Source organism: Genypterus blacodes, unplaced genomic scaffold (assembly GCF_046128005.1).
Source record: "Genypterus blacodes isolate CSIRO-AG114 ecotype Tasmania unplaced genomic scaffold, CSIRO-AGI_Gbla_v1 ptg000039l_1, whole genome shotgun sequence".
Taxonomy (NCBI): domain Eukaryota; kingdom Metazoa; phylum Chordata; class Actinopteri; order Ophidiiformes; family Ophidiidae; genus Genypterus; species Genypterus blacodes.
Genome location: NW_027466852.1, coordinates 2,841,447 through 2,861,834, shown reverse-complemented (window position 1 = coordinate 2,861,834; position 20,388 = coordinate 2,841,447). Strand labels below are relative to the sequence as shown.

General features: G+C 42.7%; 28 non-coding genes across 28 annotated transcripts; all 28 read right to left on the bottom strand.

Moving 5' to 3' along the window:
* Window positions 1-73: 73 nt before the first annotated feature.
* On the bottom strand, window positions 74-192 carry LOC142998662 (5S ribosomal RNA). Its single transcript, XR_012962962.1, has one exon. It is a non-coding gene; the product is annotated as a 5S ribosomal RNA (ribosomal RNA).
* Window positions 193-681: 489 nt separating this feature from the next.
* On the bottom strand, window positions 682-800 carry LOC142997682 (5S ribosomal RNA). Its single transcript, XR_012962396.1, has one exon. It is a non-coding gene; the product is annotated as a 5S ribosomal RNA (ribosomal RNA).
* A 729-nt stretch (window positions 801-1,529) lies between these two features.
* On the bottom strand, window positions 1,530-1,648 carry LOC142997670 (5S ribosomal RNA). The gene has a single exon (XR_012962385.1). It is a non-coding gene; the product is annotated as a 5S ribosomal RNA (ribosomal RNA).
* Window positions 1,649-2,137: 489 nt separating this feature from the next.
* Window positions 2,138-2,256, bottom strand: LOC142998847 (5S ribosomal RNA). Its single transcript, XR_012963136.1, has one exon. It is a non-coding gene; the product is annotated as a 5S ribosomal RNA (ribosomal RNA).
* A 749-nt stretch (window positions 2,257-3,005) lies between these two features.
* LOC142998629 (5S ribosomal RNA) lies at window positions 3,006-3,124 on the bottom strand. Its single transcript, XR_012962930.1, has one exon. It is a non-coding gene; the product is annotated as a 5S ribosomal RNA (ribosomal RNA).
* Window positions 3,125-3,613: 489 nt separating this feature from the next.
* On the bottom strand, window positions 3,614-3,732 carry LOC142998660 (5S ribosomal RNA). The gene has a single exon (XR_012962960.1). It is a non-coding gene; the product is annotated as a 5S ribosomal RNA (ribosomal RNA).
* Window positions 3,733-4,461: 729 nt separating this feature from the next.
* On the bottom strand, window positions 4,462-4,580 carry LOC142997659 (5S ribosomal RNA). The gene has a single exon (XR_012962374.1). It is a non-coding gene; the product is annotated as a 5S ribosomal RNA (ribosomal RNA).
* A 489-nt stretch (window positions 4,581-5,069) lies between these two features.
* Window positions 5,070-5,188, bottom strand: LOC142997085 (5S ribosomal RNA). The gene has a single exon (XR_012961823.1). It is a non-coding gene; the product is annotated as a 5S ribosomal RNA (ribosomal RNA).
* A 731-nt stretch (window positions 5,189-5,919) lies between these two features.
* LOC142997647 (5S ribosomal RNA) lies at window positions 5,920-6,038 on the bottom strand. Its single transcript, XR_012962363.1, has one exon. It is a non-coding gene; the product is annotated as a 5S ribosomal RNA (ribosomal RNA).
* Window positions 6,039-6,527: 489 nt separating this feature from the next.
* Window positions 6,528-6,646, bottom strand: LOC142998833 (5S ribosomal RNA). Its single transcript, XR_012963123.1, has one exon. It is a non-coding gene; the product is annotated as a 5S ribosomal RNA (ribosomal RNA).
* Window positions 6,647-7,375: 729 nt separating this feature from the next.
* On the bottom strand, window positions 7,376-7,494 carry LOC142998283 (5S ribosomal RNA). Its single transcript, XR_012962725.1, has one exon. It is a non-coding gene; the product is annotated as a 5S ribosomal RNA (ribosomal RNA).
* A 489-nt stretch (window positions 7,495-7,983) lies between these two features.
* Window positions 7,984-8,102, bottom strand: LOC142997084 (5S ribosomal RNA). Its single transcript, XR_012961822.1, has one exon. It is a non-coding gene; the product is annotated as a 5S ribosomal RNA (ribosomal RNA).
* Window positions 8,103-8,845: 743 nt separating this feature from the next.
* Window positions 8,846-8,964, bottom strand: LOC142997636 (5S ribosomal RNA). The gene has a single exon (XR_012962352.1). It is a non-coding gene; the product is annotated as a 5S ribosomal RNA (ribosomal RNA).
* A 489-nt stretch (window positions 8,965-9,453) lies between these two features.
* Window positions 9,454-9,572, bottom strand: LOC142997625 (5S ribosomal RNA). Its single transcript, XR_012962341.1, has one exon. It is a non-coding gene; the product is annotated as a 5S ribosomal RNA (ribosomal RNA).
* Window positions 9,573-10,303: 731 nt separating this feature from the next.
* On the bottom strand, window positions 10,304-10,422 carry LOC142997614 (5S ribosomal RNA). Its single transcript, XR_012962330.1, has one exon. It is a non-coding gene; the product is annotated as a 5S ribosomal RNA (ribosomal RNA).
* Window positions 10,423-10,911: 489 nt separating this feature from the next.
* On the bottom strand, window positions 10,912-11,030 carry LOC142997602 (5S ribosomal RNA). Its single transcript, XR_012962319.1, has one exon. It is a non-coding gene; the product is annotated as a 5S ribosomal RNA (ribosomal RNA).
* Window positions 11,031-11,759: 729 nt separating this feature from the next.
* Window positions 11,760-11,878, bottom strand: LOC142998163 (5S ribosomal RNA). Its single transcript, XR_012962712.1, has one exon. It is a non-coding gene; the product is annotated as a 5S ribosomal RNA (ribosomal RNA).
* A 489-nt stretch (window positions 11,879-12,367) lies between these two features.
* Window positions 12,368-12,486, bottom strand: LOC142997538 (5S ribosomal RNA). The gene has a single exon (XR_012962260.1). It is a non-coding gene; the product is annotated as a 5S ribosomal RNA (ribosomal RNA).
* A 747-nt stretch (window positions 12,487-13,233) lies between these two features.
* Window positions 13,234-13,352, bottom strand: LOC142997590 (5S ribosomal RNA). The gene has a single exon (XR_012962308.1). It is a non-coding gene; the product is annotated as a 5S ribosomal RNA (ribosomal RNA).
* A 489-nt stretch (window positions 13,353-13,841) lies between these two features.
* Window positions 13,842-13,960, bottom strand: LOC142998744 (5S ribosomal RNA). Its single transcript, XR_012963040.1, has one exon. It is a non-coding gene; the product is annotated as a 5S ribosomal RNA (ribosomal RNA).
* A 729-nt stretch (window positions 13,961-14,689) lies between these two features.
* LOC142997577 (5S ribosomal RNA) lies at window positions 14,690-14,808 on the bottom strand. Its single transcript, XR_012962296.1, has one exon. It is a non-coding gene; the product is annotated as a 5S ribosomal RNA (ribosomal RNA).
* Window positions 14,809-15,297: 489 nt separating this feature from the next.
* On the bottom strand, window positions 15,298-15,416 carry LOC142998828 (5S ribosomal RNA). The gene has a single exon (XR_012963118.1). It is a non-coding gene; the product is annotated as a 5S ribosomal RNA (ribosomal RNA).
* A 747-nt stretch (window positions 15,417-16,163) lies between these two features.
* LOC142998628 (5S ribosomal RNA) lies at window positions 16,164-16,282 on the bottom strand. The gene has a single exon (XR_012962929.1). It is a non-coding gene; the product is annotated as a 5S ribosomal RNA (ribosomal RNA).
* Window positions 16,283-16,771: 489 nt separating this feature from the next.
* Window positions 16,772-16,890, bottom strand: LOC142998826 (5S ribosomal RNA). Its single transcript, XR_012963116.1, has one exon. It is a non-coding gene; the product is annotated as a 5S ribosomal RNA (ribosomal RNA).
* A 729-nt stretch (window positions 16,891-17,619) lies between these two features.
* LOC142998048 (5S ribosomal RNA) lies at window positions 17,620-17,738 on the bottom strand. The gene has a single exon (XR_012962701.1). It is a non-coding gene; the product is annotated as a 5S ribosomal RNA (ribosomal RNA).
* Window positions 17,739-18,227: 489 nt separating this feature from the next.
* Window positions 18,228-18,346, bottom strand: LOC142998825 (5S ribosomal RNA). The gene has a single exon (XR_012963115.1). It is a non-coding gene; the product is annotated as a 5S ribosomal RNA (ribosomal RNA).
* Window positions 18,347-19,071: 725 nt separating this feature from the next.
* Window positions 19,072-19,190, bottom strand: LOC142998742 (5S ribosomal RNA). The gene has a single exon (XR_012963038.1). It is a non-coding gene; the product is annotated as a 5S ribosomal RNA (ribosomal RNA).
* A 737-nt stretch (window positions 19,191-19,927) lies between these two features.
* Window positions 19,928-20,046, bottom strand: LOC142997565 (5S ribosomal RNA). Its single transcript, XR_012962285.1, has one exon. It is a non-coding gene; the product is annotated as a 5S ribosomal RNA (ribosomal RNA).
* Window positions 20,047-20,388: the final 342 nt, after the last annotated feature.

Genomic DNA, 20,388 nt, shown 5'->3' with positions numbered 1-20,388 from the left:
AAAAGCTGCAATAATATTTCCTGAAATGACAGTGAAGGAGAAACAGCGCCCCCCGCTGCTTAGAGGGCAAAAATGCTTACGGCACCGGGTATTCCCAGGCGGTCTCCCATCCAAGTACTAACCCAGCCCGACCCTGCTTAGCTTCCGAGATCGGACGAGATCGGGCGTGTTCAGAGTGGTATGGCCGTAAACGAGGAGTGCAGCCACACACAGGCTCTGTATAGGTGAGACAGACCCGGGTCAAGTCACTGTGCACACAAAGATACCAAACTACGTTTTTGGAAAATAATTTATGATCCAAATCAACATTTAAAGCTTTGGTGATGGAGGGTTAGGTCAGGAGAAATGAATTTCTCCTCTTTTCCTCTCCTTTTCTCTCTTTTTTTTCTTATCTTGTCTTCTACCCCAGTGTCATTTAGGAAATATTATTGTCGCATTTTACACTTCACTCAATGCTGCACAGCTGTAGAACTTTCTTCATCTTTGTTCATATAATTGTGATGTTGAATAATTAGCCAATTGAAAGAGGTTCTCAGTTATATTCCTTTTTAAAGCTCTTTAAATGTTATTGTACTTTTGTACAGCTGTGCAGCATTGAGTGAAGTGTAAAAAGCTGCAATAATATTTCCTGAAATGACAGTGAAGGAGAAACAGCGCCCCCCGCTGCTTAGAGGGCGAAAATGCTTACGGCACCGGGTATTCCCAGGCGGTCTCCCATCCAAGTACTAACCCGGCCCGACCCTGCTTAGCTTCCGAGATCGGACGAGATCGGGCGTGTTCAGAGTGGTATGGCCGTAAACGAGGAGTGCAGCCACACACAGGCTCTTTATAGGTGAGACAGACCCGGGTCAAGTCATTGTGTACACACAACTACGTTAAAGTTCATGAATATCACAATTAACATGATGCCTTCATTAGAAACACACATTTCTGGTTAGTCAAGTCTTACCTCATGAAACTGATAATCCACACATAGAACATAAAAAGTGACCACTAACAACTCCTACGCTCACGATGGTCATCATCATCATCTTCATCATCTTCATCATCATCTTCATCATCACACAGTGGCTCGTCTCATTCACTTCTCATGTGCATTTATTCTTCATATATTATGACCATGTACAATACTGGTTTTCTGATTGTGTGCTTTCATATATCTTTCCTAATGTAACTTCAATGTTTTTTGAAATGTTTATGGGTTCAAAGCCAGCTGGAACCATCTTTGGCTTTTCCTCACTTCCACACACACACACACACACACACACGGTCTCTCTCTCTCTCTCTCTCTCTCTCTCTCTCTCTCTCTGTGTGTGGGGAGGGGGCGTATACAGAATACCAGGACAGAGGGAGTGTTAATTTGCAAATTGTAGAAGTTTCTCAGTTATATTCCTTTTTAAAGCTCTTTAAATGTTATTGTACTTTTGTACAGCTGTGCAGCATTGAGTGAAGTGTAAAAAGCTGCAATAATATTTCCTGAAATGACAGTGAAGGAGAAACAGCGCCCCCCGCTGCTTAGAGGGCGAAAATGCTTACGGCACCGGGTATTCCCAGGCGGTCTCCCATCCAAGTACTAACCCGGCCCGACCCTGCTTAGCTTCCGAGATCGGACGAGATCGGGCGTGTTCAGAGTGGTATGGCCGTAAACGAGGAGTGCAGCCACACACAGGCTCTTTATAGGTGAGACAGACCCGGGTCAAGTCACTGTGCACACAAAGATACCAAACTACGTTTTTGGAAAATAATTTATGATCCAAATCAACATTTAAAGCTTTGGTGATGGAGGGTTAGGTCAGGAGAAATGAATTTCTCCTCTTTTCCTCTCCTTTTCTCTCTTTTTTTTCTTATCTTGTCTTCTACCCCAGTGTCATTTAGTAAATATTATTGTCGCATTTTACACTTCACTCAATGCTGCACAGCTGTAGAACTTTCTTCATCTTTGTTCATATAATTGTGATGTTGAATAATTAGCCAATTGAAAGAGGTTCTCAGTTATATTCCTTTTTAAAGCTCTTTAAATGTTATTGTACTTTTGTACAGCTGTGCAGCATTGAGTGAAGTGTAAAAAGCTGCAATAATATTTCCTGAAATGACAGTGAAGGAGAAACAGCGCCCCCCGCTGCTTAGAGGGCAAAAATGCTTACGGCACCGGGTATTCCCAGGCGGTCTCCCATCCAAGTACTAACCCGGCCCGACCCTGCTTAGCTTCCAAGATCGGACGAGATCGGGCGTGTTCAGAGTGGTATAGCCGTAAACGAGGAGTGCAGCCACACACAGGCTCTTTATAGGTGAGACAGACCCGGGTCAAGTCATTGTGTACACACAACTACGTTAAAGTTCATGAATATCACAATTAACATGATGCCTTCATTAGAAACACACATTTCTGGTTAGTCAAGTCTTACCTCATGAAACTGATAATCCACACATAGAACATAAAAAGTGACCACTAACAACTCCTACGCTCACGATGGTCATCATCATCATCTTCATCATCTTCATCATCATCTTCATCATCACACAGTGGCTCGTCTCATTCACTTCTCATGTGCATTTATTCTTCATATATTATGACCATGTACAATACTGGTTTTCTGATTGTGTGCTTTCATATATCTTTCCTAATGTAACTTCAATGTTTTTTGAAATGTTTATGGGTTCAAAGCCAGCTGGAACCATCTTTGGCTTTTCCTCACTTCCACACACACACACACACACACACACGGTCTCTCTCTCTCTCTCTCTCTCTCTCTCTCTCTCTCTCTCTCTCTCTCTCTCTCTCTCTGTGTGTGGGGAGGGGGCGTATACAGAATACCAGGACAGAGGGAGTGTTAATTTGCAAATTGTAGAAGTTTCTCAGTTATATTCCTTTTTAAAGCTCTTTAAATGTTATTGTACTTTTGTACAGCTGTGCAGCATTGAGTGAAGTGTAAAAAGCTGCAATAATATTTCCTGAAATGACAGTGAAGGAGAAACAGCGCCCCCCGCTGCTTAGAGGGCGAAAACGCTTACGGCACCGGGTATTCCCAGGCGGTCTCCCATCCAAGTACTAACCCGGCCCGACCCTGCTTAGCTTCCGAGATCGGACGAGATCGGGCGTGTTCAGAGTGGTATGGCCGTAAACGAGGAGTGCAGCCACACACAGGCTCTTTATAGGTGAGACAGACCCGGGTCAAGTCACTGTGCACACAAAGATACCAAACTACGTTTTTGGAAAATAATTTATGATCCAAATCAACATTTAAAGCTTTGGTGATGGAGGGTTAGGTCAGGAGAAATGAATTTCTCCTCTTTTCCTCTCCTTTTCTCTCTTTTTTTTCTTATCTTGTCTTCTACCCCAGTGTCATTTAGTAAATATTATTGTCGCATTTTACACTTCACTCAATGCTGCACAGCTGTAGAACTTTCTTCATCTTTGTTCATATAATTGTGATGTTGAATAATTAGCCAATTGAAAGAGGTTCTCAGTTATATTCCTTTTTAAAGCTCTTTAAATGTTATTGTACTTTTGTACAGCTGTGCAGCATTGAGTGAAGTGTAAAAAGCTGCAATAATATTTCCTGAAATGACAGTGAAGGAGAAACAGCGCCCCCCGCTGCTTAGAGGGCAAAAATGCTTACGGCACCGGGTATTCCCAGGCGGTCTCCCATCCAAGTACTAACCCAGCCCGACCCTGCTTAGCTTCCGAGATCGGACGAGATCGGGCGTGTTCAGAGTGGTATGGCCGTAAACGAGGAGTGCAGCCACACACAGGCTCTTTATAGGTGAGACAGACCCGGGTCAAGTCATTGTGTACACACAACTACGTTAAAGTTCATGAATATCACAATTAACATGATGCCTTCATTAGAAACACACATTTCTGGTTAGTCAAGTCTTACCTCATGAAACTGATAATCCACACATAGAACATAAAAAGTGACCACTAACAACTCCTACGCTCACGATGGTCATCATCATCATCTTCATCATCTTCATCATCATCTTCATCATCACACAGTGGCTCGTCTCATTCACGTCTCATGTGCATTTATTCTTCATATATTATGACCATGTACAATACTGGTTTTCTGATTGTGTGCTTTCATATATCTTTCCTAATGTAACTTCAATGTTTTTTGAAATGTTTATGGGTTCAAAGCCAGCTGGAACCATCTTTGGCTTTTCCTCACTTCCACACACACACACACACACACACACGGTCTCTCTCTCTCTCTCTCTCTCTCTCTCTCTCTCTCTCTGTGTGTGGGGAGGGGGCGTATACAGAATACCAGGACAGAGGGAGTGTTAATTTGCAAATTGTAGAAGTTTCTCAGTTATATTCCTTTTTAAAGCTCTTTAAATGTTATTGTACTTTTGTACAGCTGTGCAGCATTGAGTGAAGTGTAAAAAGCTGCAATAATATTTCCTGAAATGACAGTGATGGAGAAACAGCGCCCCCCGCTGCTTAGAGGGCAAAAATGCTTACGGCACCGGGTATTCCCAGGCGGTCTCCCATCCAAGTACTAACCCGGCCCGACCCTGCTTAGCTTCCGAGATCGGACGAGATCGGGCGTGTTCAGAGTGGTATGGCCGTAAACGAGGAGTGCAGCCACACACAGGCTCTTTATAGGTGAGACAGACCCGGGTCAAGTCACTGTGCACACAAAGATACCAAACTACGTTTTTGGAAAATAATTTATGATCCAAATCAACATTTAAAGCTTTGGTGATGGAGGGTTAGGTCAGGAGAAATGAATTTCTCCTCTTTTCCTCTCCTTTTCTCTCTTTTTTTTCTTATCTTGTCTTCTACCCCAGTGTCATTTAGTAAATATTATTGTCGCATTTTACACTTCACTCAATGCTGCACAGCTGTAGAACTTTCTTCATCTTTGTTCATATAATTGTGATGTTGAATAATTAGCCAATTGAAAGAGGTTCTCAGTTATATTCCTTTTTAAAGCTCTTTAAATGTTATTGTACTTTTGTACAGCTGTGCAGCATTGAGTGAAGTGTAAAAAGCTGCAATAATATTTCCTGAAATGACAGTGAAGGAGAAACAGCGCCCCCCGCTGCTTAGAGGGCGAAAATGCTTACGGCACCAGGTATTCCCAGGCGGTCTCCCATCCAAGTACTAACCCGGCCCGACCCTGCTTAGCTTCCTAGATCTGACGAGATCGGGCGTGTTCAGAGTGGTATGGCCGTAAACGAGGAGTGCAGCCACACACAGGCTCTTTATAGGTGAGACAGACCCGGGTCAAGTCATTGTGTACACACAACTACGTTAAAGTTCATGAATATCACAATTAACATGATGCCTTCATTAGAAACACACATTTCTGGTTAGTCAAGTCTTACCTCATGAAACTGATAATCCACACATAGAACATAAAAAGTGACCACTAACAACTCCTATTCTCACGATGGTCATCATCATCATCTTCATCATCTTCATCATCATCTTCATCATCACACAGTGGCTCGTCTCATTCACTTCTCATGTGCATTTATTCTTCATATATTATGACCATGTACAATACTGGTTTTCTGATTGTGTGCTTTCATATATCTTTCCTAATGTAACTTCAATGTTTTTTGAAATGTTTATGGGTTCAAAGCCAGCTGGAACCATCTTTGGCTTTTCCTCACTTCCACACACACACACACACACACACACGGTCTCTCTCTCTCTCTCTCTCTCTCTCTCTCTCTCTCTCTCTGTGTGTGGGGAGGGGGCGTATACAGAATACCAGGACAGAGGGAGTGTTAATTTGCAAATTGTAGAAGTTTCTCAGTTATATTCCTTTTTAAAGCTCTTTAAATGTTATTGTACTTTTGTACAGCTGTGCAGCATTGAGTGAAGTGTAAAAAGCTGCAATAATATTTCCTGAAATGACAGTGAAGGAGAAACAGCGCCCCCCGCTGCTTAGAGGGCGAAAATGCTTACGGCACCGGGTATTCCCAGGCGGTCTCCCATCCAAGTACTAACCCGGCCCGACCCTGCTTAGCTTCCGAGATCGGACGAGATCGGGCGTGTTCAGAGTGGTATGGCCGTAAACGAGGAGTGCAGCCACACACAGGCTCTTTATAGGTGAGACAGACCCGGGTCAAGTCACTGTGCACACAAAGATACCAAACTACGTTTTTGGAAAATAATTTATGATCCAAATCAACATTTAAAGCTTTGGTGATGGAGGGTTAGGTCAGGAGAAATGAATTTCTCCTCTTTTCCTCTCCTTTTCTCTCTTTTTTTTCTTATCTTGTCTTCTACCCCAGTGTCATTTAGTAAATATTATTGTCGCATTTTACACTTCACTCAATGCTGCACAGCTGTAGAACTTTCTTCATCTTTGTTCATATAATTGTGATGTTGAATAATTAGCCAATTGAAAGAGGTTCTCAGTTATATTCCTTTTTAAAGCTCTTTAAATGTTATTGTACTTTTGTACAGCTGTGCAGCATTGAGTGAAGTGTAAAAAGCTGCAATAATATTTCCTGAAATGACAGTGAAGGAGAAACAGCGCCCCCCGCTGCTTAGAGGGCAAAAATGCTTACGGCACCGGGTATTCCCAGGCGGTCTCCCATCCAAGTACTAACCCCGCCCGACCCTGCTTAGCTTCCGAGATCGGACGAGATCGGGCGTGTTCAGAGTGGTATGGCCGTAAACGAGGAGTGCAGCCACACACAGGCTCTTTATAGGTGAGACAGACCCGGGTCAAGTCATTGTGTACACACAACTACGTTAAAGTTCATGAATATCACAATTAACATGATGCCTTCATTAGAAACACACATTTCTGGTTAGTCAAGTCTTACCTCATGAAACTGATAATCCACACATAGAACATAAAAAGTGACCACTAACAACTCCTACGCTCACGATGGTCATCATCATCATCTTCATCATCTTCATCATCATCTTCATCATCACACAGTGGCTCGTCTCATTCACTTCTCATGTGCATTTATTCTTCATATATTATGACCATGTACAATACTGGTTTTCTGATTGTGTGCTTTCATATATCTTTCCTAATGTAACTTCAATGTTTTTTGAAATGTTTATGGGTTCAAAGCCAGCTGGAACCATCTTTGGCTTTTCCTCACTTCCACACACACACACACACACACACACGGTCTCTCTCTCTCTCTCTCTCTCTCTCTCTCTCTCTCTCTGTGTGTGGGGAGGGGGCGTATACAGAATACCAGGACAGAGGGAGTGTTAATTTGCAAATTGTAGAAGTTTCTCAGTTATATTCCTTTTTAAAGCTCTTTAAATGTTATTGTACTTTTGTACAGCTGTGCAGCATTGAGTGAAGTGTAAAAAGCTGCAATAATATTTCCTGAAATGACAGTGATGGAGAAACAGCGCCCCCCGCTGCTTAGAGGGCGAAAATGCTTACGGCACCAGGTATTCCCAGGCGGTCTCCCATCCAAGTACTAACCCGGCCCGACCCTGCTTAGCTTCCGAGATCGGACGAGATCGGGCGTGTTCAGAGTGGTATGGCCGTAAACGAGGAGTGCAGCCACACACAGGCTCTTTATAGGTGAGACAGACCCGGGTCAAGTCACTGTGCACACAAAGATACCAAACTACGTTTTTGGAAAATAATTTATGATCCAAATCAACATTTAAAGCTTTGGTGATGGAGGGTTAGGTCAGGAGAAATGAATTTCTCCTCTTTTCCTCTCCTTTTCTCTCTTTTTTTTCTTATCTTGTCTTCTACCCCAGTGTCATTTAGTAAATATTATTGTCGCATTTTACACTTCACTCAATGCTGCACAGCTGTAGAACTTTCTTCATCTTTGTTCATATAATTGTGATGTTGAATAATTAGCCAATTGAAAGAGGTTCTCAGTTATATTCCTTTTTAAAGCTCTTTAAATGTTATTGTACTTTTGTACAGCTGTGCAGCATTGAGTGAAGTGTAAAAAGCTGCAATAATATTTCCTGAAATGACAGTGAAGGAGAAACAGCGCCCCCCGCTGCTTAGAGGGCGAAAATGCTTACGGCACCAGGTATTCCCAGGCGGTCTCCCATCCAAGTACTAACCCGGCCCGACCCTGCTTAGCTTCCTAGATCTGACGAGATCGGGCGTGTTCAGAGTGGTATGGCCGTAAACGAGGAGTGCAGCCACACACAGGCTCTTTATAGGTGAGACAGACCCGGGTCAAGTCATTGTGTACACACAACTACGTTAAAGTTCATGAATATCACAATTAACATGATGCCTTCATTAGAAACACACATTTCTGGTTAGTCAAGTCTTACCTCATGAAACTGATAATCCACACATAGAACATAAAAAGTGACCACTAACAACTCCTATTCTCACGATGGTCATCATCATCATCTTCATCATCTTCATCATCATCTTCATCATCACACAGTGGCTCGTCTCATTCACTTCTCATGTGCATTTATTCTTCATATATTATGACCATGTACAATACTGGTTTTCTGATTGTGTGCTTTCATATATCTTTCCTAATGTAACTTCAATGTTTTTTGAAATGTTTATGGGTTCAAAGCCAGCTGGAACCATCTTTGGCTTTTCCTCACTTCCACACACACACACACACACACACACACGGTCTCTCTCTCTCTCTCTCTCTCTCTCTCTCTCTCTCTCTCTCTCTCTCTCTGTGTGTGGGGAGGGGGCGTATACAGAATACCAGGACAGAGGGAGTGTTAATTTGCAAATTGTAGAAGTTTCTCAGTTATATTCCTTTTTAAAGCTCTTTAAATGTTATTGTACTTTTGTACAGCTGTGCAGCATTGAGTGAAGTGTAAAAAGCTGCAATAATATTTCCTGAAATGACAGTGAAGGAGAAACAGCGCCCCCCGCTGCTTAGAGGGCGAAAATGCTTACGGCACCGGGTATTCCCAGGCGGTCTCCCATCCAAGTACTAACCCGGCCCGACCCTGCTTAGCTTCCGAGATCGGACGAGATCGGGCGTGTTCAGAGTGGTATGGCCGTAAACGAGGAGTGCAGCCACACACAGGCTCTGTATAGGTGAGACAGACCCGGGTCAAGTCACTGTGCACACAAAGATACCAAACTACGTTTTTGGAAAATAATTTATGATCCAAATCAACATTTAAAGCTTTGGTGATGGAGGGTTAGGTCAGGAGAAATGAATTTCTCCTCTTTTCCTCTCCTTTTCTCTCTTTTTTTTCTTATCTTGTCTTCTACCCCAGTGTCATTTAGTAAATATTATTGTCGCATTTTACACTTCACTCAATGCTGCACAGCTGTAGAACTTTCTTCATCTTTGTTCATATAATTGTGATGTTGAATAATTAGCCAATTGAAAGAGGTTCTCAGTTATATTCCTTTTTAAAGCTCTTTAAATGTTATTGTACTTTTGTACAGCTGTGCAGCATTGAGTGAAGTGTAAAAAGCTGCAATAATATTTCCTGAAATGACAGTGAAGGAGAAACAGCGCCCCCCGCTGCTTAGAGGGCGAAAATGCTTACGGCACCGGGTATTCCCAGGCGGTCTCCCATCCAAGTACTAACCCGGCCCGACCCTGCTTAGCTTCCGAGATCGGACGAGATCGGGCGTGTTCAGAGTGGTATGGCCGTAAACGAGGAGTGCAGCCACACACAGGCTCTTTATAGGTGAGACAGACCCGGGTCAAGTCATTGTGTACACACAACTACGTTAAAGTTCATGAATATCACAATTAACATGATGCCTTCATTAGAAACACACATTTCTGGTTAGTCAAGTCTTACCTCATGAAACTGATAATCCACACATAGAACATAAAAAGTGACCACTAACAACTCCTACGCTCACGATGGTCATCATCATCATCTTCATCATCTTCATCATCATCTTCATCATCACACAGTGGCTCGTCTCATTCACTTCTCATGTGCATTTATTCTTCATATATTATGACCATGTACAATACTGGTTTTCTGATTGTGTGCTTTCATATATCTTTCCTAATGTAACTTCAATGTTTTTTGAAATGTTTATGGGTTCAAAGCCAGCTGGAACCATCTTTGGCTTTTCCTCACTTCCACACACAAACACACACACACACACACGGTCTCTCTCTCTCTCTCTCTCTCTCTCTCTCTCTCTCTCTGTGTGTGGGGAGGGGGCGTATACAGAATACCAGGACAGAGGGAGTGTTAATTTGCAAATTGTAGAAGTTTCTCAGTTATATTCCTTTTTAAAGCTCTTTAAATGTTATTGTACTTTTGTACAGCTGTGCAGCATTGAGTGAAGTGTAAAAAGCTGCAATAATATTTCCTGAAATGACAGTGAAGGAGAAACAGCGCCCCCCGCTGCTTAGAGGGCGAAAATGCTTACGGCACCGGGTATTCCCAGGCGGTCTCCCATCCAAGTACTAACCCGGCCCGACCCTGCTTAGCTTCCGAGATCGGACGAGATCGGGCGTGTTCAGAGTGGTATGGCCGTAAACGAGGAGTGCAGCCACACACAGGCTCTTTATAGGTGAGACAGACCCGGGTCAAGTCACTGTGCACACAAAGATACCAAACTACGTTTTTGGAAAATAATTTATGATCCAAATCAACATTTAAAGCTTTGGTGATGGAGGGTTAGGTCAGGAGAAATGAATTTCTCCTCTTTTCCTCTCCTTTTCTCTCTTTTTTTTCTTATCTTGTCTTCTACCCCAGTGTCATTTAGTAAATATTATTGTCGCATTTTACACTTCACTCAATGCTGCACAGCTGTAGAACTTTCTTCATCTTTGTTCATATAATTGTGATGTTGAATAATTAGCCAATTGAAAGAGGTTCTCAGTTATATTCCTTTTTAAAGCTCTTTAAATGTTATTGTACTTTTGTACAGCTGTGCAGCATTGAGTGAAGTGTAAAAAGCTGCAATAATATTTCCTGAAATGACAGTGAAGGAGAAACAGCGCCCCCCGCTGCTTAGAGGGCAAAAATGCTTACGGCACCGGGTATTCCCAGGCGGTCTCCCATCCAAGTACTAACCCGGCCCGACCCTGCTTAGCTTCCGAGATCGGACGAGATCGGGCGTGTTCAGAGTGGTATGGCCGTAAACGAGGAGTGCAGCCACACACAGGCTCTTTATAGGTGAGACAGACCCGGGTCAAGTCATTGTGTACACACAACTACGTTAAAGTTCATGAATATCACAATTAACATGATGCCTTCATTAGAAACACACATTTCTGGTTAGTCAAGTCTTACCTCATGAAACTGATAATCCACACATAGAACATAAAAAGTGACCACTAACAACTCCTACGCTCACGATGGTCATCATCATCATCTTCATCATCTTCATCATCATCTTCATCATCACACAGTGGCTCGTCTCATTCACTTCTCATGTGCATTTATTCTTCATATATTATGACCATGTACAATACTGGTTTTCTGATTGTGTGCTTTCATATATCTTTCCTAATGTAACTTCAATGTTTTTTGAAATGTTTATGGGTTCAAAGCCAGCTGGAACCATCTTTGGCTTTTCCTCACTTCCACACACACACACACACACACACACGGTCTCTCTCTCTCTCTCTCTCTCTCTCTCTCTCTCTCTCTGTGTGTGGGGAGGGGGCGTATACAGAATACCAGGACAGAGGGAGTGTTAATTTGCAAATTGTAGAAGTTTCTCAGTTATATTCCTTTTTAAAGCTCTTTAAATGTTATTGTACTTTTGTACAGCTGTGCAGCATTGAGTGAAGTGTAAAAAGCTGCAATAATATTTCCTGAAATGACAGTGATGGAGAAACAGCGCCCCCCGCTGCTTAGAGGGCGAAAATGCTTACGGCACCAGGTATTCCCAGGCGGTCTCCCATCCAAGTACTAACCCGGCCCGACCCTGCTTAGCTTCCGAGATCGGACGAGATCGGGCGTGTTCAGAGTGGTATGGCCGTAAACGAGGAGTGCAGCCACACACAGGCTCTTTATAGGTGAGACAGACCCGGGTCAAGTCACTGTGCACACAAAGATACCAAACTACGTTTTTGGAAAATAATTTATGATCCAAATCAACATTTAAAGCTTTGGTGATGGAGGGTTAGGTCAGGAGAAATGAATTTCTCCTCTTTTCCTCTCCTTTTCTCTCTTTTTTTTCTTATCTTGTCTTCTACCCCAGTGTCATTTAGTAAATATTATTGTCGCATTTTACACTTCACTCAATGCTGCACAGCTGTAGAACTTTCTTCATCTTTGTTCATATAATTGTGATGTTGAATAATTAGCCAATTGAAAGAGGTTCTCAGTTATATTCCTTTTTAAAGCTCTTTAAATGTTATTGTACTTTTGTACAGCTGTGCAGCATTGAGTGAAGTGTAAAAAGCTGCAATAATATTTCCTGAAATGACAGTGAAGGAGAAACAGCGCCCCCCGCTGCTTAGAGGGCTAAAATGCTTACGGCACCAGGTATTCCCAGGCGGTCTCCCATCCAAGTAATAACCCGGCCCGACCCTGCTTAGCTTCCTAGATCTGACGAGATCGGGCGTGTTCAGAGTGGTATGGCCGTAAACGAGGAGTGCAGCCACACACAGGCTCTTTATAGGTGAGACAGACCCGGGTCAAGTCATTGTGTACACACAACTACGTTAAAGTTCATGAATATCACAATTAACATGATGCCTTCATTAGAAACACACATTTCTGGTTAGTCAAGTCTTACCTCATGAAACTGATAATCCACACATAGAACATAAAAAGTGACCACTAACAACTCCTATTCTCACGATGGTCATCATCATCATCTTCATCATCTTCATCATCATCTTCATCATCACACAGTGGCTCGTCTCATTCACTTCTCATGTGCATTTATTCTTCATATATTATGACCATGTACAATACTGGTTTTCTGATTGTGTGCTTTCATATATCTTTCCTAATGTAACTTCAATGTTTTTTGAAATGTTTATGGGTTCAAAGCCAGCTGGAACCATCTTTGGCTTTTCCTCACTTCCACACACACACACACACACACACACACGGTCTCTCTCTCTCTCTCTCTCTCTCTCTCTCTCTCTCTCTCTCTCTCTCTCTCTCTGTGTGTGGGGAGGGGGCGTATACAGAATACCAGGACAGAGGGAGTGTTAATTTGCAAATTGTAGAAGTTTCTCAGTTATATTCCTTTTTAAAGCTCTTTAAATGTTATTGTACTTTTGTACAGCTGTGCAGCATTGAGTGAAGTGTAAAAAGCTGCAATAATATTTCCTGAAATGACAGTGAAGGAGAAACAGCGCCCCCCGCTGCTTAGAGGGCGAAAATGCTTACGGCACCGGGTATTCCCAGGCGGTCTCCCATCCAAGTACTAACCCGGCCCGACCCTGCTTAGCTTCCGAGATCGGACGAGATCGGGCGTGTTCAGAGTGGTATGGCCGTAAACGAGGAGTGCAGCCACACACAGGCTCTGTATAGGTGAGACAGACCCGGGTCAAGTCACTGTGCACACAAAGATACCAAACTACGTTTTTGGAAAATAATTTATGATCCAAATCAACATTTAAAGCTTTGGTGATGGAGGGTTAGGTCAGGAGAAATGAATTTCTCCTCTTTTCCTCTCCTTTTCTCTCTTTTTTTTCTTATCTTGTCTTCTACCCCAGTGTCATTTAGTAAATATTATTGTCGCATTTTACACTTCACTCAATGCTGCACAGCTGTAGAACTTTCTTCATCTTTGTTCATATAATTGTGATGTTGAATAATTAGCCAATTGAAAGAGGTTCTCAGTTATATTCCTTTTTAAAGCTCTTTAAATGTTATTGTACTTTTGTACAGCTGTGCAGCATTGAGTGAAGTGTAAAAAGCTGCAATAATATTTCCTGAAATGACAGTGAAGGAGAAACAGCGCCCCCCGCTGCTTAGAGGGCGAAAATGCTTACGGCACCGGGTATTCCCAGGCGGGCTCCCATCCAAGTACTAACCCGGCCCGACCCTGCTTAGCTTCCGAGATCGGACGAGATCGGGCGTGTTCAGAGTGGTATGACCGTAAACGAGGAGTGCAGCCACACACAGGCTCTTTATAGGTGAGACAGACCCGGGTCAAGTCATTGTGTACACACAACTACGTTAAAGTTCATGAATATCACAATTAACATGATGCCTTCATTAGAAACACACATTTCTGGTTAGTCAAGTCTTACCTCATGAAACTGATAATCCACACATAGAACATAAAAAGTGACCACTAACAACTCCTACGCTCACGATGGTCATCATCATCATCTTCATCATCTTCATCATCATCTTCATCATCACACAGTGGCTCGTCTCATTCACTTCTCATGTGCATTTATTCTTCATATATTATGACCATGTACAATACTGGTTTTCTGATTGTGTGCTTTCATATATCTTTCCTAATGTAACTTCAATGTTTTTTGAAATGTTTATGGGTTCAAAGCCAGCTGGAACCATCTTTGGCTTTTCCTCACTTCCACACACACACACACACACACACACGGTCTCTCTCTCTCTCTCTCTCTCTCTCTCTCTCTCTCTCTGTGTGTGGGGAGGGGGCGTATACAGAATACCAGGACAGAGGGAGTGTTAATTTGCAAATTGTAGAAGTTTCTCAGTTATATTCCTTTTTAAAGCTCTTTAAATGTTATTGTACTTTTGTACAGCTGTGCAGCATTGAGTGAAGTGTAAAAAGCTGCAATAATATTTCCTGAAATGACAGTGAAGGAGAAACAGCGCCCCCCGCTGCTTAGAGGGCGAAAATGCTTACGGCACCGGGTATTCCCAGGCGGTCTCCCATCCAAGTACTAACCCGGCCCGACCCTGCTTAGCTTCCGAGATCGGACGAGATCGGGCGTGTTCAGAGTGGTATGGCCGTAAACGAGGAGTGCAGCCACACACAGGCTCTTTATAGGTGAGACAGACCCGGGTCAAGTCACTGTGCACACAAAGATACCAAACTACGTTTTTGGAAAATAATTTATGATCCAAATCAACATTTAAAGCTTTGGTGATGGAGGGTTAGGTCAGGAGAAATGAATTTCTCCTCTTTTCCTCTCCTTTTCTCTCTTTTTTTTCTTATCTTGTCTTCTACCCCAGTGTCATTTAGTAAATATTATTGTCGCATTTTACACTTCACTCAATGCTGCACAGCTGTAGAACTTTCTTCATCTTTGTTCATATAATTGTGATGTTGAATAATTAGCCAATTGAAAGAGGTTCTCAGTTATATTCCTTTTTAAAGCTCTTTAAATGTTATTGTACTTTTGTACAGCTGTGCAGCATTGAGTGAAGTGTAAAAAGCTGCAATAATATTTCCTGAAATGACAGTGAAGGAGAAACAGCGCCCCCCGCTGCTTAGAGGGCAAAAATGCTTACGGCACCGGGTATTCCCAGGCGGTCTCCCATCCAAGTACTAACCCGGCCCGACCCTGCTGAGCTTCCGAGATCGGACGAGATCGGGCGTGTTCAGAGTGGTATGGCCGTAAACGAGGAGTGCAGCCACACACAGGCTCTTTATAGGTGAGACAGACCCGGGTCAAGTCATTGTGTACACACAACTACGTTAAAGTTCATGAATATCACAATTAACATGATGCCTTCATTAGAAACACACATTTCTGGTTAGTCAAGTCTTACCTCATGAAACTGATAATCCACACATAGAACATAAAAAGTGACCACTAACAACTCCTACGCTCACGATGGTCATCATCATCATCTTCATCATCTTCATCATCATCTTCATCATCACACAGTGGCTCGTCTCATTCACTTCTCATGTGCATTTATTCTTCATATATTATGACCATGTACAATACTGGTTTTCTGATTGTGTGCTTTCATATATCTTTCCTAATGTAACTTCAATGTTTTTTGAAATGTTTATGGGTTCAAAGCCAGCTGGAACCATCTTTGGCTTTTCCTCACTTCCACACACACACACACACACACACACGGTCTCTCTCTCTCTCTCTCTCTCTCTCTCTCTCTCTCTCTCTCTCTCTCTCTCTCTCTGTGTGTGGGGAGGGGGCGTATACAGAATACCAGGACAGAGGGAGTGTTAATTTGCAAATTGTAGAAGTTTCTCAGTTATATTCCTTTTTAAAGCTCTTTAAATGTTATTGTACTTTTGTACAGCTGTGCAGCATTGAGTGAAGTGTAAAAAGCTGCAATAATATTTCCTGAAATGACAGTGAAGGAGAAACAGCGCCCCCCGCTGCTTAGAGGGCGAAAACGCTTACGGCACCGGGTATTCCCAGGCGGTCTCCCATCCAAGTACTAACCCGGCCCGACCCTGCTTAGCTTCCGAGATCGGACGAGATCGGGCGTGTTCAGAGTGGTATGGCCGTAAACGAGGAGTGCAGCCACACACAGGCTCTTTATAGGTGAGACAGACCCGGGTCAAGTCACTGTGCACACAAAGATACCAAACTACGTTTTTGGAAAATAATTTATGATCCAAATCAACATTTAAAGCTTTGGTGATGGAGGGTTAGGTCAGGAGAAATGAATTTCTCCTCTTTTCCTCTCCTTTTCTCTCTTTTTTTTCTTATCTTGTCTTCTACCCCAGTGTCATTTAGTAAATATTATTGTCGCATTTTACACTTCACTCAATGCTGCACAGCTGTAGAACTTTCTTCATCTTTGTTCATATAATTGTGATGTTGAATAATTAGCCAATTGAAAGAGGTTTTCAGTTATATTCCTTTTTAAAGCTCTTTAAATGTTATTGTACTTTTGTACAGCTGTGCAGCATTGAGTGAAGTGTAAAAAGCTGCAATAATATTTCCTGAAATGACAGTGAAGGAGAAACAGCGCCCCCCGCTGCTTAGAGGGCAAAAATGCTTACGGCACCGGGTATTCCCAGGCGGTCTCCCATCCAAGTACTAACCCGGCCCGACCCTGCTGAGCTTCCGAGATCGGACGAGATCGGGCGTGTTCAGAGTGGTATGGCCGTAAACGAGGAGTGCAGCCACACACAGGCTCTTTATAGGTGAGACAGACCCGGGTCAAGTCATTGTGTACACACAACTACGTTAAAGTTCATGAATATCACAATTAACATGATGCCTTCATTAGAAACACACATTTCTGGTTAGTCAAGTCTTACCTCATGAAACTGATAATCCACACATAGAACATAAAAAGTGACCACTAACAACTCCTACGCTCACGATGGTCATCATCATCATCTTCATCATCTTCATCATCATCTTCATCATCACACAGTGGCTCGTCTCATTCACTTCTCATGTGCATTTATTCTTCATATATTATGACCATGTACAATACTGGTTTTCTGATTGTGTGCTTTCATATATCTTTCCTAATGTAACTTCAATGTTTTTTGAAATGTTTATGGGTTCAAAGCCAGCTGGAACCATCTTTGGCTTTTCCTCACTTCCACACACACACACACACACACACACGGTCTCTCTCTCTCTCTCTCTCTCTCTCTCTCTCTCTCTCTGTGTGTGGGGAGGGGGCGTATACAGAATACCAGGACAGAGGGAGTGTTAATTTGCAAATTGTAGAAGTTTCTCAGTTATATTCCTTTTTAAAGCTCTTTAAATGTTATTGTACTTTTGTACAGCTGTGCAGCTTTGAGTGAAGTGTAAAAAGCTGCAATAATATTTCCTGAAATGACAGTGAAGGAGAAACAGCGCCCCCCGCTGCTGAGAGGGCGAAAATGCTTACGGCACCAGGTATTCCCAGGCGGTCTCCCATCCAAGTACTAACCCGGCCCGACCCTGCTTAGCTTCCGAGATCGGACGAGATCGGGCGTGTTCAGAGTGGTATGGCCGTAAACGAGGAGTGCAGCCACACACAGGCTCTTTATAGGTGAGACAGACCCGGGTCAAGTCACTGTGCACACAAAGATACCAAACTACGTTTTTGGAAAATAATTTATGATCCAAATCAACATTTAAAGCTTTGGTGATGGAGGGTTAGGTCAGGAGAAATGAATTTCTCCTCTTTTCCTCTCCTTTTCTCTCTTTTTTTTCTTATCTTGTCTTCTACCCCAGTGTCATTTAGTAAATATTATTGTCGCATTTTACACTTCACTCAATGCTGCACAGCTGTAGAACTTTCTTCATCTTTGTTCATATAATTGTGATGTTGAATAATTAGCCAATTGAAAGAGGTTCTCAGTTATATTCCTTTTTAAAGCTCTTTAAATGTTATTGTACTTTTGTACAGCTGTGCAGCATTGAGTGAAGTGTAAAAAGCTGCAATAATATTTCCTGAAATGACAGTGAAGGAGAAACAGCGCCCCCCGCTGCTTAGAGGGCAAAAATGCTTACGGCACCGGGTATTCCCAGGCGGTCTCCCATCCAAGTACTAACCCGGCCCGACCCTGCTGAGCTTCCGAGATCGGACGAGATCGGGCGTGTTCAGAGTGGTATGGCCGTAAACGAGGAGTGCAGCCACACACAGGCTCTTTATAGGTGAGACAGACCCGGGTCAAGTCATTGTGTACACACAACTACGTTAAAGTTCATGAATATCACAATTAACATGATGCCTTCATTAGAAACACACATTTCTGGTTAGTCAAGTCTTACCTCATGAAACTGATAATCCACACAAAGTACATAAAAAGTGACCACTAACAACTCCTACGCTCACGATGGTCATCATCATCATCTTCATCATCTTCATCATCATCTTCATCATCACACAGTGGCTCGTCTCATTCACTTCTCATGTGCATTTATTCTTCATATATTATGACCATGTACAATACTGGTTTTCTGATTGTGTGCTTTCATATATCTTTCCTAATGTAACTTCAATGTTTTTTGAAATGTTTATGGGTTCAAAGCCAGCTGGAACCATCTTTGGCTTTTCCTCACTTCCACACACACACACACACACACACACGGTCTCTCTCTCTCTCTCTCTCTCTCTCTCTCTCTCTGTGTGTGGGGAGGGGGCGTATACAGAATACCAGGACAGAGGGAGTGTTAATTTGCAAATTGTAGAAGTTTCTCAGTTATATTCCTTTTTAAAGCTCTTTAAATGTTATTGTACTTTTGTACAGCTGTGCAGCATTGAGTGAAGTGTAAAAAGCTGCAATAATATTTCCTGAAATGACAGTGAAGGAGAAACAGCGCCCCCCGCTGCTTAGAGGGCGAAAATGCTTACGGCACCGGGTATTCCCAGGCGGTCTCCCATCCAAGTACTAACCCGGCCCGACCCTGCTTAGCTTCCGAGATCGGACGAGATCGGGCGTGTTCAGAGTGGTATGGCCGTAAAGGAGGAGTGCAGCCACACACAGGCTCTTTATAGGTGAGACAGACCCGGGTCAAGTCATTGTGTACACACAACTACGTTAAAGTTCATGAATATCACAATTAACATGATGCCTTCATTAGAAACACACATTTCTGGTTAGTCAAGTCTTACCTCATGAAACTGATAATCCACACATAGAACATAAAAAGTGACCACTAACAACTCCTACGCTCACGATGGTCATCATCATCATCTTCATCATCTTCATCATCATCTTCATCATCACACAGTGGCTCGTCTCATTCACTTCTCATGTGCATTTATTCTTCATATATTATGACCATGTACAATACTGGTTTTCTGATTGTGTGCTTTCATATATCTTTCCTAATGTAACTTCAATGTTTTTTGAAATGTTTATGGGTTCAAAGCCAGCTGGAACCATCTTTGGCTTTTCCTCACTTCCACACACACACACACACACACACACACACGGTCTCTCTCTCTCTCTCTCTCTCTCTCTCTCTCTCTCTCTCTGTGTGTGTGGGGAGGGGGCGTATACAGAATACCAGGACAGAGGGAGTGTTAATTTGCAAATTGTAGAAGTTTCTCAGTTATATTCCTTTTTAAAGCTCTTTAAATGTTATTGTACTTTTGTACAGCTGTGCAGCTTTGAGTGAAGTGTAAAAAGCTGCAATAATATTTCCTGAAATGACAGTGAAGGAGAAACAGCGCCCCCCGCTGCTTAGAGGGCGAAAATGCTTACGGCACCGGGTATTCCCAGGCGGTCTCCCATCCAAGTACTAACCCGGCCCGACCCTGCTTAGCTTCCGAGATCGGACGAGATCGGGCGTGTTCAGAGTGGTATGGCCGTAAACGAGGAGTGCAGCCACACACAGGCTCTTTATAGGTGAGACAGACCCGGGTCAAGTCACTGTGCACACAAAGATACCAAACTACGTTTTTGGAAAATAATTTATGATCCAAATCAACATTTAAAGCTTTGGTGATGGAGGGTTAGGTCAGGAGAAATGAATTTCTCCTCTTTTCCTCTCCTTTTCTCTCTTTTTTTTCTTATCTTGTCTTCTACCCCAGTGTCATTTAGTAAATATTATTGTCGCATTTTACACTTCACTCAATGCTGCACAGCTGTAGAACTTTCTTCATCTTTGTTCATATAATTGTGATGTTGAATAATTAGCCAATTGAAAGAGGTTTTC